This window comes from Ovis aries, chromosome 1 (assembly GCF_016772045.2).
Source record: "Ovis aries strain OAR_USU_Benz2616 breed Rambouillet chromosome 1, ARS-UI_Ramb_v3.0, whole genome shotgun sequence".
NCBI lineage: Eukaryota > Metazoa > Chordata > Mammalia > Artiodactyla > Bovidae > Ovis > Ovis aries.
Genome location: NC_056054.1, coordinates 210,525,611 through 210,541,858, shown reverse-complemented (window position 1 = coordinate 210,541,858; position 16,248 = coordinate 210,525,611).

The window sequence follows — 16,248 nt, the reverse complement described above, 5'->3', positions numbered from 1 at the left end:
CATATACATACGTACAGGAAAAACTCATTATTAGTAGTACTTTTCATACTTTTTTCAGTTCTGTAATTTATAGGCTCCTATTGCTTCTGCTGTACATATATGTATCTTCCTGAGCACAGAAATTCTTCATGTTAAAACTCCCCAAATGTTATGTACTTCTTGTCAATTTCCAAAGGAAAAAAATCATAGTGCACGTCTTCTTTTTTATGTCCAAATTTATCTTATTGAAATAACATAAGACTGGATGGTAGCATAAGTATTTTTGTCTTAGTAACTGGATCTTCTTTTCAAATGATTGATCTGATTCACCAACAGATGACTTGATTTCAAATATTGTTTGAAAATACCTAGTGGCTGTATAACAGAATGTTTAACCATGCTTGGTAGACCTATCCCAATTTTTTAGTTTCAAGTGTTGAAAACCTTCATATCCTCTGCTACTGTTTTCTGATCACTTAGAAATTAGAAACTGTACTTGGCTGTGAGTATTGGAAACCAGAAAAACAGAAGCTTAAATAAATGAAGGCTTTTACTCTCTTCAGATGATATGAGTTGGACAGTACAGGGCTGGTATTGTCGTTTCCTGCTACCAGCATAATCTAGGTTCCTTCTGTGCTTCCGCTCAGCTATGCTTAATGGATGCTTGTTATCTCATGAGCCCAAACTCACGGTGTGCCTTCTGGCATCACATCTACTTTCCAGGAAGGAAAAAGGAAAGGACATGGAAAAATATTTTTATTTGAATCCATACTGCTTTTAAAGAGGATTTTTTTATTTTTTAAAATTTTTTATTTTTACTTTATTTTACTTTACAATACTGTATTGGTTTTGCCATACATTGACATGAATCCGCCATGGGTGTGCATGAGTTCCCAATCCTGAACCCCCCTCCCACCTCCCACCTCATATCATCTCTCTGGATCATCCCTATGCACCAGCCCCAAGCATCCTGTATCCTGTATTGAACATAGACTGGCAATTTGTTTCTTACATGATAGTATACATGTTTCAATGCCGTTCTCCCAAATCATCCCACCCTCTCCCTCTCCCTCAGAGTCCAAAATTCATTCTATACATCTGTGTCTCTTTTGCTGTCTCGTATACAGGGTTATCATTACCATCTTTCTAAATTCCATATATATGTGTTAGTATACTGTATTGGTGTCCATCAGCAGATGAATGGATAAGAAAGCTGTGGTACATATACACAATGGAGTATTACTCAGCATTAAAAAGAATACATTTGAATCAGTTCTAATGAGATGGATGAAACTGGAGCCAATTATACAGAGTGAAGTAAGCCATAAAGAGGATTTTTAAAAGTCCCAACCAGTGGCATCCACTAATATCTCATTGATCAGGACATATGGCCACTTCTGTGTTTAAGAAGTTTGATTAGTTTTGCTTTTATTAGTTGATTATTTTATTGTCCCCCCAAAAAATGTGAGAATGGAGAAAATTATGAATTTTTGCCACATATAGCCTAGAGGAAAATTAGTATTATTCAAGAAGAAAAGTAATTTGAACTGTCCAACTTTGAATTGGCAAGCAACAAAACTATTTCAACATTTGCATGGCAGAGTTGGATACTGTAAAACAAGGTGACAGTGCAACATGATAATACTGTCCTGAGGCTAAAAGCTTATAAAAATCTTTGGCTATTCAAAGAAAACAGCGAGTTATAAATAAATTCCACTGGAAGATCTGGCTCAGAACTAAAATGGTCAAAATCCAATGTACTTTGTGTGGGTTCTTTGTTAACTATTGATTCTCATTAATCGCAGATTCTGAAAGATAAGCATTTTTTTTTTCCCTAGAGCAAGCATCAATATTAGTATTCCACTTTTTATGGGCATTTATATTGCAATACACATTTACACAGATGTTCTAAGAAAAAAACTGTGGAGAGATAGTACACAGATGATCAACATGATGAAAATTTTCAGTATAGAGATGTGTTCCTTAAATATGAAGATACCATGTTCTTGAACTTGATTCAGCTGAGAATAATGTGACTTTTAGGAACAAGCCCAGAAGAATTGGATAATTTGTTTTCACCTGCTGAGGAAGCAGGTTAGTTTCCTTGGAGTGCAATTTCAAGTGGGAGGGAAATGATGAGTGAAGTGTGAATGTTCACACTTCAGCAACAACTATCATTCAGTAGTACATCACCAGTAAGAAGATTTCTAGAAGATAGCATTTTTTATACCTGCTAAAGTATACTCAGTTTACTAACAAGCATGTAAAATATATTTGTGTCTTTGGTTTCCTTGCCTGTAACATGGAAAAAATAATTGTACCTACTTCATACAATTAAAAGAATTAGAAGTCAACATGTAAAGACATTGAATGGGGTTGAAACATAATAAATGCTTACTGAGTTTGCTACTATTCGTTATTAAAGCAAATCCAAAAATAGGATTAATAACATCCATTCTTTGTATGGAGTTAGTGTAGGTTGTCAAATGATGATTTATTCTTCCTGGTGAAGAGGAGGAATGGTGAGTTAAAATTAAATTTCTTCCGCCCACCTCTTTTTGTTGTTGTTGTTGGCAATGATGAGGTCATTTCACTTTTATTTACCTGTGGGGCTTAGCGTTACAATCACTGAGTCAACAGGAATTAGCTCTCATTATCTGGACCCTCCAATTCCTCTACTTATTTGTAAAGCCTCTTTTATCCTTGTTGGTTCTAAGATTTCTGCCTTTAAGTTCCAAGATTGTATATTTCCTTCTGAACCTACTACAGAGAAAGAAATCACTGCTTCCAGAAAATGTGTTATGCTCTTAAGATCCCAGGCAAGGTGAAGGCTGCTGTTGTGGTAGAGGCTGATGACCATTGGCAGACAGCATTATCTTAACAGAGAGGTAAAATTAGTAACTACTATATTCTAAACAAGGAAACCACAGAAAGACATGCAATAAAACGTCACATTTCATACTATGATATCTCTGTTATCAAGTGTTCAAGTTTTCATAAAGACATCTTGAAGATGGATGAGGAGAGCTGCATGGTTAGAGCACTAGGCCTGAGGCTCAGCTCTACTTCTCACCGATTATGTTTCCTTCAAGGAACTTGGCCTCTGTGAGGTTGGCCGCTGTACTCAACTAAGCACTACAGAAAATACCTTGGCTTAAAGTAGATGCTTATCTCTTTCTCTGCAGAAGCCCAGGGATAGGTAGTCCCTTTCTGGATTCAAGGTGTTGCTTTGTTTCCAGCCATGTTATAGCCAGCAGGAAGGAAGCAAAGGGTCAGAAACACACACTCAATCTTTCTTAGGGCCAAGTCAGGAAAATGGCACAAAGTACATCTCACATTCCATTGGCCAGAACCAGAGGTCACATGGCTGCTTCTAGCTTCAGGAGTGGCTGGGGGAGTTAGTGGTCTTTAGCTAAGTGGCCATGTGTCCAGCTAAAGCTCTACTACTATGGAAGCAAAGAATGGATATTGAAAGATAACAACAATATGCCTTATCTGTTCCATCTACCTCTCGGTGTTTGGGAGAGGATAAACTCATAACCAAATAGAAAAAGCACAGGACTGGTTTTATCCCATTTCTGTGGTGCCACTGATAGGCTATGTGAATAGTCCACATAGCCTGACTGTTATGGGGAAGAAGGTATGGACTGCAACAAGGAGGCTGGGCTAAAGCGTTCTATAACTCCTGTGTATAATTGTATAAAAGGGTATTTTTCTCTTGGGGTTGGGAAAAATTTGCAGCTTAGGTGGGAAAGAGACTTTTAGGAAAGCGACTTAGTGTTTCTTCTTGAGAATGTGTGCATGTTTTAAAAGTGACCCAGAGATTCAAAAAGTGATGAATCACTGTTATACATGTGAAACCTATGTAATATTGCTCACCAACCTTATACCTCAATAAAAATAAATAAACAAGTGACTCATCTAGAAACAGAAGTAGAGATGGAGAATAAAGAGGTATAGCTTCACCTTACACTTGCAGAGTAACCCTGAAATAGACAGGATATGAAACCCTGGAACCTGTCCCAAACTGTCCTCGTGTCCCCTGCTCCCCAGTGTGGGTGATACTCTCAGAGTGCTGCTACCGACCATCTGTCCCATGTAGGCTGTGCATGTAGGCTGTGTGAATGTGTGTGCATGTGTGTGTGTTGGGGAATAATGTGGGTGTGATTGGGACACATTCTAGGATAAATACAATTAATCTATGGAGTGGAGGGTTCTTATTCATATGGGGAAGGATCACGGAAGGCTCTCTCTTTGAAGATCTCAATGGACAGAAGGCAGGCTAGGAATTGGAGTTCATCCACAAGGAAACTCCCATCATGTGTTTAAAATCCCCTTTCCCTTCAATTCTTATATTTGACATCCAGTTGTAAATCTATTCTCTCTAATTATCCCCTGATATTCACTACAGTCTGTTCATGTAGTAGCCTATGCTAATAATAACGTAGGAGATTAAGGGATGATGAGATGCTGAGAAGCCTGGTGTTCTTGCTGACCCCACCCCTTGTGGCCAGCATCATCAGTGGCAGCATTATTCCAAAGGAAAAGAGTGGTCCTCCAGTTCTAAGATTAACAGAAAAGCCATCGGAGACCACAGTAGAGGGGTTTGGAGTCAGGTCAGTGGAGAGATAGGTGACAGCCACATGGTTTCTGGAAAGAAATGAGACAAGCCCCAGCTTTTGAAGGATACACATGTAAATATTTTTTCCTGAAACAAAATGGAAGTGGGGAAAAACTCAAATATAAGTGGGGAGGATAGGGTCGTAAGAAAGGGTGGTACCAACTGAGTAGAGGGCTGGGATACTTCCGGGGGCAGACACCTATGTTCCACACATAGTTACACAAGGCATGATGGCAAGTCGAGAGTGGATGAGCAAGGGCGCTGAAGGCCCAGCTGATCCTGGAGTCCAGGCCACACTGGGAGGAATAGCATGTTGGATAAAGCACACCAGGTAGAGAAGGGAACAAGGACTTGCAGGAGGCCCTGTGGGCAAAGCACGAGTCACATGGGAGTGCCTGGACACAAGCAGATGGCCAGGAGGCAGCGGCTAGTGGAGGGAGCAGAGGTCACACCCTGAGGTCTGCCTTCCTATCCAGCTGGCAACCATGACATTACAGTGTGATGCACTTCAAAACCTCGAGGTCTCAGAAGTGCATGGAAAAAAATTTTTTTGGTGTTTCTTTAATACCAGAGAACTGACATTCCTTGATTATGATGGAAAGAGAAAACTTTTCTGACAATACTTTGGCTTTCTTTGGCTTTTTATGTGATGAACGGCCCACTTAGGCTTACTCTTTACTGTCTCTATGAAAAGACATCCTTGGCCCATTCTATCCAGCAAGTATTTCCCAAACTTCACTGACAAAGAGAATCACTTCAGTTTTACCCCAAACCAACAGAATCAGAATCGCAAAGAAGGGACTTCAAGGATCTGCATTTTTTAAAACAAGAGCTTCTGTGAATTCAGGTACACTTGGGAAATATGTTCGCTCTAAGCAGTGGTTAGAATGCTAGGGTGGTTCTGGAGGCAGTTCAGTTCAGTCGCTCAGTCATGTCTGACTCTTTGCGACCCCATGAATCACAGCACGCCAGGCCCCCTGTCCATCACCAACTCCTGGAGTTCACTCAGACTCACATCCATTGAGTCTGTAATGCCATCCAGCCATCTCATCCTCTGTCGTCCCCTTCTCCTCTTTCCCCCAATCCCTCCCAGCATCAGAGTCTTTTCCAATGAGTCAACTCTTTGCATGAGGTGGCCAAAGTACTGGAGTTTCAGCTTTAGCATTATTCCTTCCTAAGAAATCCCAGGGCTGATCTCCTTCAGAATGGACTGGTTGGATCTCCTTGCAGTCCAAGGGACTGTCAAGAGTCTTCTTCAGCACCACAGTTCAAAAGCATCCATTCTTCGGTGCTCAGCCTTCTTCGCAGTCCAACTCTCACATCCATACATGACCACTGGAAAAACCATAGCCTTGACTAGATGGACCTTTGTTAGCAAAGTAATGTCTCCGCTTTTGAATATGCTATCTAGGTTGGTCATAACTTTTCTTCCAAGGAGTAAGCGTCTTTTAATTTCATGGCTGCAATCACCATCTGCAGTGATTTTGGAGCCCTCAAAAATAAAGTCTGACACTGTTTCCACTGTTTCCCCATCTATTTCCCATGAAGTGGTGGGGCCGGATGCCATGATCTTCGTTTTCTGAATGTTGAGCTTTAGGCCAACTTTTTTACTCTCCACTTTCACTTTCATCAAGAGGCTTTTAGTTCCTCTTCATTTTCTGCCATAAGGGTGGTGTCATCTGCATATCTGAGGTTGTTGATATTTCTCCCGGCAATCTTGATTCCAGCTTGTGTTTCTTCCAGCCCAGCATTTCTCATGATGTACTCTGCATAGAATTTAAATAAGCTGAGTGACAATATACAACCTTGACATACTCCTTTTTCCTATTTGGAACCAGTCTGTTGTTCCATGTCGAGTTCTAACTGTTGCTTCCTGACCTGCATACAGATTTCTCAAGAGGCAGGTCAGGTGGTCTGGTATTCCCATCTCTTTCAGAATTTTCCACAGTTTATTTTATCTGGAGGCAGTAAGCAGGTGTAAGTCAATGGACTTACGATGGGACATAAGAGGAGGCTGGAATTCAGGTAGAAAAGAAAGTTAAACTGAGAAAAGGGACATAGACATTCTAAGAGTAGCAGGACCACAAAAACAGATTTCCGAGTTTTGGGTCTTAGTTTAGCTTTCCAGGCTTCATCTCCTCACATGCAAAACGAGAGATTACCCCACTTTCAGAGCCCTGTTGGGAAGGGCCTGTCAGGCCATTCACAGTCTCCTCCTCAGCCTAAGCAAACCTGCATGGATTTGCTTTCTCATCACGGCGTCTATATCAGTGAGTGTGTGCGTGCTCAGTTGTATCTGACTCTTTGCGACCCTAGGGACTCCATCCCATCAGGCTTCTCTGTCCTTGGAATTTTCCCAACAAGAATACTGGAGTGGGTTGCCCTTTCCTTTTCTAGGAGATCTTCCTGACCCAGGGATCGAACCTGCGTCTCTTTTGTCTCCTGCATTGGCAGGTGGATTCTTTGCCACCGAGCTACCTGGGAAGCCCCTTCTTTATGAGAGTTTATTTAAATAGAGTGTTCATTTTTCCAAAGTTTGAAAACTGCTGCACTAAGTGATTTCTAAGGTCCCTTCAGCTTAGAAATATAAAGTGTGTCTGCTGCCACAATGCCAACAACACAGATCATTAGCACAGAAAAGAGCACCAGGGGCCTTAGGAAGCAGGTCACATTTTGAGGTCCGGATTTTTTTTTTTTAATATTGACTCCTGCTGTTCAAGCCTGCTGGCTTCTTTGTGTGGGCTGACATTTAACTGGAGAGGAAATAATTGTGGTATCTCCATGAATTTAGCAGCTCAACTCAAAGACAAAATTTTACCCCAGAGGTTGTTTGTCACTGTGTAGACAAAATAATAACTGGTTAGTTGTCTGAATTTTCCCTCTTTTCACTAGTTATTTTAGTATCAAGTAGCTATAATTAAACGTGAGTTCCATCGAGTGACCTGGCATAAGAACAGCTATGCATTCAGAAGCAGGTGTAGCCAGCCGCAAGCCAGGTGACTGGTGGGAGAGCTTGTCAGCAGTTTAGAGATGCCACTTCCTTTATCTGGGCACTACACACCAGGACATCTTCAGAATCAAGCATCTGTTTAAAATGCTTATAACCTTTGTTTTCCTGCTCACCCTTTAACCCAGGAAAGACTGCTAAGTGTATGTGGTAAAACTTGGGTGCAAGTCCAACTCTGTATTTACTGTGTACTTCGGACAAATCACCTCTTATCTAACGTGGGGGATAATAATATCTACTTTGCAGCACTGCTGGGAGAATTAAAGAAGATAATGCATGTGAAAGCATTTTGTAAATAGCACAAAGTCTTACGAATATAAAGGTGCATTTATCATAATGAATAATGGCACCATATTCAAGCAAACAACATTAGGAAAAAAACACTATTGCATTCACAAGCTCTACAAATGCTTTCATATAAAACCAGACAACATGCATCTATTAACACATCCATTTATTCACTCATTCACTCAGTTGCTGCCTGTACAGCACCAGTCCCTGTGGGAGACTAGAAGCAACCGAAGGGGAATAGTTAGACGAAAAATACATTTAGAGTTTGATGATTTGTTAGATGTTTGATGACAGTTCAGTGTGTGGGGGACCACTATCACGTTCCAGGTACTGGGCTTCTCCCTGTGGGGATCTAAATTGTTAAGACTCTATTTCCCCAGTGGAAGGGCTCATAGTCATAGAATGGAGACAGAGGCTCAGGCAGTCTGAAAAATCCAGCGATTATCCAGAGCTGGCCCCTAGCTTGGCAGATAAATGCTGACCGAACACAGATTTTATCTTAAGATATTTTAATCTTAGGGCCACGTTTCAGAATGTTCTTTGCTCTCCCCATTCCCCCTGTAACCACACTCAACCATGTCTTGCCTGGATGCCCAAGAGTCCCCCGAATGCCTAGAATAAATTTCACAGTGTCTCTTCAGGGATGAGCCCAGTTTGACCTTTCAGAGTAAAATGACCAGACTCATAGACAGTGGTGTGAGAGTTTTCAGAGTCTCTTTAACTGAGTGCTAAAGGGAAAATAACCTTTTTAATAAAAAATAAAAATTGGTGTGCCTCCCACTGAACATGTTCTTTTAAATTATAGTAGAAAACACTTAAGTGATTTATTACCTACACGTATTATTCTGCTGAGGAAATAAGCAAGATGAAATAGAGATAAATGGATCCGGGTGGTTTTTGGTGAGTTAACTGGGCCAGCATGTCCTTTGGTTTACCTGTATCACATTACGCCAAGCTCATCCAGGCGTTAGTCACCCACATACTGATCACAGAGATCAGAGCTTTGACTTACACATGGTTAATTCCAAACTTGCTTTACTTGTTTTTCATGAATGTAAATAAAAACAAATGTAAGCTTGACCACATAATCTCTGATAGGAAGGTTGAAATTGGATGGTAACTACTAGAGTTTTCCACTAGAATGGAACTTTGTCCCTTGATCTATCTCACTTCTCCCAGGAAATAATGACAATGAATATGGAAGTTTTCCCCCTATTAAGTACGCATCTCCTGCCCTGTTTCCCTCTTTCTTAAGAGCTCTTAGGCCAGAGAAGAGCACGGCATCTATTTCGCAATCCAAGGAGGTCAAACAAGGATAAAGGCGGGGTTTCCTGCTGGGGGAGCCCTCCAAAGCCAGCAGCCTTTTCTCTGAGCCTCTGTAAGATGCTCCTCCATGTCCCCTGACATTCTCTGTGCCCTTCACTTGAATTAGGTCTAGCGTTTCCTGCAGCGGGGCACCTGGTATGTATTTGTCCTCTTCACGTTAGAAAGACTCCCAGGCTCTATGTGGTGCTGAAGCGGGTGCCTTGCGGTATGTTATCAAATGATTCCTCTGAGAAAGGCCAGTTCCTCTTCCACAGCCTCGGGGGGCGAGAGTCCGTTAGCTCTGGACACGATTTTGCTGTGCCTGTGCCTTAGTGCCCTGGTGCTTTGTAGTCTCCATTTGTTTATCTAACTTTTTTTTTTTTTTTACAGCTGTTGGATATAGACAAAATTTATATGTCCTTTCCTGCTCTTTAACACTGTACCATTAGTATAACGTATACCACTTTCTTTAAAGTATATTTACTTCTAATAGGCTTGGTAATAGCCTTATAGCTACAAAAGGTTATGTGAGAAATATTGGAAATTGTTTAGGTCATGCATTTCTTATGATCAAATGTCATTACATGTTGTTGTTTTAGTTGCTAAGTCATGTCCGACTCTTTTGTGACCCCATGGGCTGTAGCTCGACAGTCTCTTCTGTCTATAGGATTTCCTAGGCAAGAATACTGAAGTGGGTTGCCATTGCCTTCTCCAGGGGATCTTCTCCACCCAGGGATCGAACCCATGTCTCCTGCATTGGCAGGCAGATTCTTTACCACTGAGCCACCAGGGAAGCTCCCCACTACACATTAGTGATCTTATAAGAAACCTCATAATAATTCTAAGACTACAGTTATCCTGAACACACTGTCATCACCCTTTCTTCCATATCGTTATAATAAAGGCAGTTAACATTTGCCCAGGGTATAGCAGTTTGGGGGGCTTCCTGGGTGACTCAGCGGTAAAAAATTCGCCAGAGCTGCAGAAGATGCAGGAAACACCACGGGTTCAATCCCCAGGTCAGGAAGATCCCCTGGAGGAGGGCATGGCAACCCACTCCAGTACTCTTGCCTAGAGAATCCCACGGACAGAGGAGACTGGCACACCACAGTCATAGGGTCGTCAGAGTTGGACCAACTGAAGCGATGAGCACACATATATAGCAGTTTGGAAAGCACTTTCCTATTAATCACCCAGTTTGTTCTTTCCACCATTATCAATGTCATTTTACAGATAGAAACCTGTGGCTTAGAGGACAAGAGATTTGCCCCAGGTTCATTCAGCGGGGTGCACGGGAGCCAGGATTTGAGGCCAGGCTTCTGACCATAGGACCACAGAGGCCGCCCAACCCATGCACGTTTTCTGTGTTTCTCGAGATTTGGAGGAGCCGGCCAAGATCGCATAAGGATAAACTTATCTGAGTAGGTGGAAGGATGAAGATTTGGTTCTCATTTTTCTGCCCATACTTGTGTGATCCTGAGCAAATGTCTTAACTCTTGAAGGCCTCAGCTTCCTCCTTTCTAATAGGAAGGGCTGGAACAGCCCAGTGTTTGTCAGTGGGGACGGCTTCATGCATGCATTTCTAAGGTTCTGCAAATGCCTATGTGGCTTCATGGAGGTGGAGGCTGAACTCGGATCATTCTTCAGTCTTGTTTTCAAATTTCAGAGTTGTTTTTTTTGGTTGCCCTGGGTCTTTGCTGCTGTACACAGGCTTTCTCTAGTTGCAGCAAGCAGGGGCTGCTCTCTCATTGTGGTGCAGGGGCTTCTCACGGCACTGGCTTCTCTTGCTGCAGAGCGCAGGTTCTCAGCAGTTGCAAGGGTTCAGTAGATGTGGTGCATGGGTTTAGTTGCTCACGGCATGTGGAATCTTCCTGGATCAGGATTCGGACTCGTGTCCCCTGCATTGGCAGGAGGATTCCTACCCGCTGTACCACCAGGAAAGCCCTATTTAAATACTACCTTAGTTCAAATGTTATCAATGTGAACTTTAATTGTATTGTAGGAGAAATCAGTCACCATGCATGAAACCAACAGAGATGTTCAAACTTGTTTTGCAAACCTAACCCCTCACCCAACCCGCTTTGGAACACAAAAGGATTAAATGTGAAGAGATCAGGAATGAAGGGAAATTGGAAAATTTCTTTAGAGAGGTGTCAGTATGCTGCTAATACCCTCAGCCCACCGAGAGGGGGAAGGAGGTGCTTTGCCCTCACTCCATGATTCATGACCAGGGCTTCTGGGAGACCACCTGATTTGAGCCTCTGCAGTCTGAAGTGACCCTGTGGACCTGAATCTGACTCCACCTTGAGAAATCTAGATCCAGTAGCTGGCTTCCACATGGAGTGGAAGACTGTGGCTTAGGAAGTAACTGCACTCCCTTTGAGACAAAGGCCAGAAGTGTGTGCTTTTTGTGAACTACATGCAGGAAACAGATATTGGGGCTGCCTTAGATTCTACCTAAGAGAGCTCCCTAGGGTAGCAAGGAGACCTCAGTAGAAAAGGCAGGAGGTAGGGACTGATGAAAGATGTATTAGAAACCAGTTCTAAAGACATTCATACCTTTGTCACAGGAACAGCAAGTATAAGTCCACAGAAGAGAGAGAATCTTCCAAGCACCTAAAACATCACCCCATGAGAGAGTCAAGTTGAAACACTTGCTAGGCCCAGGGAGCAGCTGTATCACCCATGGCATGAGGAAGATTTTCTGCTGCTTTGTCTTTCCTTTTTCTCCTGACCCTTCAATTCTGCAGGTGTCACAAACTCTACCAATTAGCAGGGACAAAGCAGGTGGAAGAAGGAAGTGGGAAGCTAAAGAAACAGCCAGCCCAAAGCCCTTCCCCACTGCCAGGCCCGGCCTAAAGCTGTCTTCACTGGGGAGTAGAGAAGCATAAACGTTGAAAGGAGCTTGGAGCTTTGGTTAAACTGGACTCATCAGGTTAATAACTAAAATGAACTTGTTTGGAGGAGTGCAGTGAGCAAAGGACTTTCTCATTTTCCTGGCTAAGTCTGAGAATGACCAGCAAAGTCTGGCACTGAATAGCATCCAAAGGACAAGGAGCACCAGTATGAAAGAATGAGCTTGAGGAGGTAGTGAGGAGAAAGGCATAAGGTTATTTTCTGTTACCCTTCATGGGTCCTGAACACTGGTAACAATGGTGAATACACTAAAAATAATACCATTTTTCTTTGTTCCTGATAAATTGATTTGAAAAAGAGTTCTCAATTTAAAGAGCTGGAAAGTGGCAAAAACTCAATGATAGAGAAAGACACTTCCAACACAGGCATCAATGTCAGTTGGTACAGAGTGGGAAAACACTGTGGACTGTTATTTTCCCTTCCTTATTGTGTTCACATCCATTTAGATCTTATGGATGAAATGAAAGGAACTGAAATTGTTCCCTTTTCTACAAGAGGAGACGACACAACTTTGATCCTGGTCCCTCCCAGCTCCCCCTACCCCCAAACACAGAGACATTAATAAACCTTATGTCTAAATTAAGGGGAGAGTAGAAGAGGAAATCAAGAAGGGGCAACAAAAATGAGGTTAAGGAACAGAAAGAGAAAGAGGAAGTAGAGGGAAAGGTTACTGTGGGCAGAGAGTCGCCTTCCAGATCAGAAAGGAAAGAGAGCTAGAGCCTCTGGAGCAAGAACAGGGACCGCCTTTCCGCTGACCAGCTCCCCCGGCACTGCTTTTCCTCTCTGCCCTTTGCTCCCACTCTCTGGGGGATGGTGGGAATACCCCACTTGAACGATCCTGCCCACAATTCCAAACATATTCGTGGCCTCCGTACAACTGCTTAGGTTCTCACCTACCTCCCCTTTCAGTGTCTTTCCTCTCTTATTTACTCCTTGAGGGTCTCACCAAAGTCCCTCGCCCAAGGCTTTTTTCTCATCTAGATGGACAACCTGACACAGGGCCCCAGTAGCTGCTATAACTTAGTGCATCTTATAATACCAATTATATTTGCTGCCAAGCAATAAACGGTTCATTTGCTTTTGCCCACAAAAAGCTTTATTGTCTCTATGTCGTCCATAGCTTGGAAGAGAGCTTGAGAATGATTAAAACGCTGCCCGCAGGCTGCAGGGAGAGGCTCAGGCTGAAGCCCTAACTCTGGATGGGTGCAGAGGGCCCCCTCAGGGGCCTCTGGGCTGTCAAGGATCTAGTCCCCATCTTCTTGATGAGTTTCACCGGCTCGCGGGCGCGCGCGGAGAGCTCCAGGAAGGAGCTGGCGGTCTGCACTGCAGGACCAAGGGCACGCGGGTCCAAAAGCACCCGGCTTGGTTCTTCTCCTGGGCCATGGAGGCTTCCACAGCACCCAGGGTCTTGCCTCACTCATCATGGGACGGCGCCTGCAGGTTCTGGAAGAGGGGCCTGTGCCACACTGGTTTGGCATCTTCCAGGAATGCCGGGCGCCCTGGCACTTCTCGGCCAGTCGGTGGACATGCCCACCCCTTCCAAGGCACCGAGTCACGGGGGAAATAGAGGCGCTGGGAGAGGTAAGCGTAGCAGGCCCCGCAGATTGCGGGCCGACCTGGGGGTTACCGTGGCCTTGCCCTTGGTGGAATAACTCTGACGAACCTGGGAGCTCCTGGTGGATGTAAGGAGCTCAGCTCAAACAGACTAACAAGCAAAACAATAAGCCAGTGTTGGGTGGTCGCGGAGGCCGACGATGACTAAGTGCTTGGTTGCAAAGGTTGAGGCTGGAAAGGAGGCTGGAGGCTGGAGGTTGGAGGTTGCTGGGAGGCTGGAGCAAGGGGTGGCCTTGGGCCTGTGGGATCCAAACACTGTTGAAGCAAGAGACAGATTAGCGGGGCCGCAGGGCGCTCTGCCGAAAGCAGCTTTGTATTAAAGCAAACTTGGGCTTATTATGGTGTAGAATAGAAAATGAGCATGAATGTTGAATCCAGCAGGAGGCTTGATTGATCAGTGTCCAGCCTTCAGCTGCTTTGAGGTCGATTCACTCAGATCCTCAGGGCTCTCTGTTCACCCTGCTCTGCTGCTGGAGTGTTTCCCTGGAAATTCTGGAGGTAATCTGGCCTCCTTTGGTTCCCTTCTTAGGAGCATCTGTATTGGGAACAGCAGAGTATTTAAGAACCAAAGCAATGGTGCTTTACAAATAGAAATGAAGGTGGTTTGATGGGAGGTGGGAGATCTGTTGACAACTTTCTAGTCCCTGGGATCTTTCTAGTCCCAAGAGATCTGTTGGTGGGTGTGTGAAGCAACTCTCATTTCATATATTCTGCCAACTGATGGGGCCAGCTCTGTTTAGAAATCTCTGTGTGGGCCAGGTAATACAAATAGGAAAGATTTTATGAAAGTTTAATAGATCGGCTTTCTCCAAGGTATGTTTCATGAGATTCTAGTCTGGTAAAATGTCTCAAAAAAGAAGAGTTCCATACTCAGCTTGGGAGATGCCATCTTGGAAATACAACAAGTATAAAGATGTTAAAGGTTACTAGAAAGCAGGTAGCAAAACAGATGACTTTGTTTGACCCTGCATTGCCCAAATATAGTATATACTATATACTATAGTATAACTATATATAGTATACTATATTTTTATAACTCCATTGTAATACTTTAGAATTATATTTGGGGAAACATGCTTAGGGAAACATGCTTAGGGAAACACCATGCAGTCTAGAAGTTACCAATCTTTTCCTCACCCAGGACCCCTTTTTTAGTTTTCTGTGTTTATTTCATGTTTTGAACATTTTTCCTAGTAAATAAACCCATACTTATCTCTCTCAGATGAAGTTTGTGTAAGCAGAGGAATGTATAAGCAATGTTCCCTGCTGCAGATTCCTTCGTTTTGGCTCTCAACCTGTCTCTGTTCCTAGGTCCATTCTGCTGTGGGTATTCAGTTTGCATATTATAACCTGGTAACAGTCTGAGCCCTCGGTTTCATCAGAGAAATGCATATGATATCATCAACAGCCAATCAGAACTTTTGAGCAACGTGAGGCAGACAGTTGCCAGACTGAAATAATATAATTCTAGCCCCAAACAAAGACATAAGATGTTATAGTTAACGTGTAAAGAAATGTACAGTGCATATATAGTTGTCTTTAGAAGTTTAAAAATATTTAAAATAGCTCCAGGATGTCTTGTTAATTTCACAGATCCCTCAGCATCCAGGTATTACATGTTTAGATGTACAATGGGCCATTTTACAAATGTTATTATTGCAATTCTATGACGTGTTACATTTGTTTTCAGAGTTCTATTACTGTAAAGATAACTTCTTATTAGATAAATCTCAAGATCATAAAAGGTGATAATGTATTACAAAAAGTATGAGAAAGTATGGAAATTGTGAAGCATGAAAAACCCTTTGGTCTTAAAGCAGAAATTTTTATTCCCAGTTAGTTGAATATGAAGACTTTAGAAGAACATCTTTGTATTGTATTTTACATATGACAAAGTGCTTCTCCCATCAGTCGTCTCAATTCTCCCAGCAGTCAGGTGATGTTATCAGCAGACAATGTGGCACTGGCCACATTATATGATTTTTAAAAGTTTTTGGTTACAGATGTTAGAAACATGAATTACCTTCTGCAAGAAAGAAAGGTTACTGGTGGTTTTTTTTTTTTTTTAAACAGATGTCTAGGAAGCATTGAATAATCAAAACACTGGAAGAACAGAGGTGCAACTGGGTTATAAACACTTCGAGCCAGGGACTAGAAAGTTGTGAAGATTTTTCTCAATCTCACATGCCTCTCTGGGCATTTATTCTCTCTCATTTTAGACCGCCTTTCTGTACTTGGTGGGAGACTTGTTTACCAGAAGCACCTGAGTTTTATATCTTAATTATGGAGCCACTGGAGAGAGATTAGTTCAACTCATATCTCATTCCAAGGCCACAAGCCACAAAAAGGACTGTGGATCAGCTTAAGGCCAGTGCTTAGCTGAGAAGGAATGAACAGTAACCAAGGAGCCTGATGTACCCTTACAGTGGCTCTTGTGGCAAAAAAGGTAGGTGGGGAGGAGTTGTGAGAGTGGAGGTGGGGAGGGAATGGATTCTTAGAAAAGATGTGCTAGGCA